Raw genomic sequence first — 2,040 nt, 5'->3', positions numbered from 1 at the left:
AGAGCAGTGCTCTGTGCTCCCAGTCCCACATGGCTGAGGTCAATGGGCTTTGCCACCACCACCAGCACAGGGTGCCCTGTCCTGGCCAGCACCTTCCTTGGGGAGAGTGCTTTTAGCATCTCCAGTTCCCTGCCCAAGCATCCAATGCTTCCTCTGGTGCTTTGGCTCCGTTCTTTGGAGCCCAGCCAGGCACACGGTGCTGCACGGGAAGCACTGCTCATCCCAGCAGGGTAGGATAAGATGTGTGCATATACATTTACATGCACGTGCCCTCACTACGTCACCCGGATATGGGGCAGACCATGCTACACCACCTTGGGGACCAAAGTTAGGAAGACAATACTGGTGCTGGAAACATAAGCCAGGCAAGGAAGGGGATGTGGGCAGGGTGATGTTCCCACAGGAGGTGGGTGCCGAGGCTGTTCCAGCAGAGAAAGCAGCTGGGCAGCCAGCAGGGCTGAATGGGCGGTGGGCGGCTGTCTCCGCAGGGAAGCGCGCCTGCCTGGGTGAGCTGCTGGCCCGCGCCGAGCTCTTCCTCTTCTTCACGGCTCTGCTCCAGAAATTCACCTTCCAGGCTCCCCCGGACACCATCCTCGACCTCAAATTCAAGCTGGGCGGGACATTGGCCCCACAGCCCTTCAAGATCTGTGCAGTGCCTCGGTAGGGAGCTGCAGCCACTGTTCTGGGAGGGAGAACTTCTCAGCTCTGGAGCAGATCCACAAAATGAGCCCTCACCTGCTGCCATGGGCCATGGTAACGACCTCCTCACATATCTTCTTTCTTTCAAAGCAATTGCCAAGTACCTTCTTTTTACAAGGAGGTCTTGCACACTCTGTCAGATGAGAAAGGCAATTAGTACAGGTTGGGTCAGGGCACTTTCTGTTCTTGCAGCACTGTCAATGAATGAGGGGCTCGGGACTTAATCTTAGTGCCATGCTGGATGGCCGTACTTCACAGCTGAGGATCAGTACTGGCAGAGAGCAGTACCTGACTTGGTCTTACTACATTAGTACAAGCAGTAATTGGAAACTGTTTCTACTTTGATCTTAGGAAAACTATTTGTTAAAAGAAAAATCAACCAAGACCTTGTGACATCTCTCTCTTGAACTTCAATAAAATCTGACTGAAACATCTTGGATGTAAAGCACATTGCAAAGTGATGACCAGCGCAGCCTTTTGCAGCACTGCCTGCACTCTCCAGCTGTGCCAGCGTTTGGGGCAGGAGGTGCTGGAGCGCGGAGCCGCGCAGAGCTGCCTGCACCAGGTCTCTGTTAGCAGAGAGGTGGGCACAGGAACAGCAAGGGCCATGCACACAGAGCTGATGAGTATCCAGGACCCGAGCACTATGAGCAAACCAGCAGGAAAACCACCCAAGCTGGTGGCTGCGTTCTGCCACACCTCTGCAGTTAATTCAGTGACAGCCACAGGGACAAAGGCCAGGGAGTGCCATTTCTGACCTCTGTTTCTGGGATATCAGCACCTGGACGCATGGAAAACACAGCTCCTGTCTCCTAGAGTTAGGTAAACGGCCTTCTATTCCCTCCCCAAGTCCTGAGCCTTCTCCTCCACACTTGGGCAGGCGGCAGTGGGGAAGGCTGAGCTGGCACTGCAGCGCTGCCCAGGATGAAATGCAGGAGCCTCGACCAGGTTTGAAAGCCAATGGGGACTACACGCTGCCTTCTCAGCATTTCTGTTCACCCGGGTACACGTCTCACCTCTGGTCTTGAATTTCCCTTCTACTTTTCCCTTCCTTATCTTCCCTAACTGCCTCGTTGGAGACAATAAATGGTTACAGTCTTCCTTTTCTTCCTCCTTGAAGTTTTAAACGGGCAGTAGACATGACAATGTTCTATCTCAGGAGTGGAGCAGCTCATGTGAGGGCTTTAGTTTCCGTGAGCAAACAGTGATTGAACCGGTTCAAGTTGATCAGGTGAGCGCAGCAGCTTCTTTTCCTCGCTTCCGCACCTCTGCAGTCCCAGCTGACTTTCCCCAAACAGAAGCAGCCCGCACCGCCCACCGCATCACGAGCGGGGGCTGCGG

This window comes from Numida meleagris, chromosome 7, assembly GCF_002078875.1.
Source record: "Numida meleagris isolate 19003 breed g44 Domestic line chromosome 7, NumMel1.0, whole genome shotgun sequence".
NCBI lineage: Eukaryota > Metazoa > Chordata > Aves > Galliformes > Numididae > Numida > Numida meleagris.
This window is presented reverse-complemented; position numbering follows the sequence as displayed.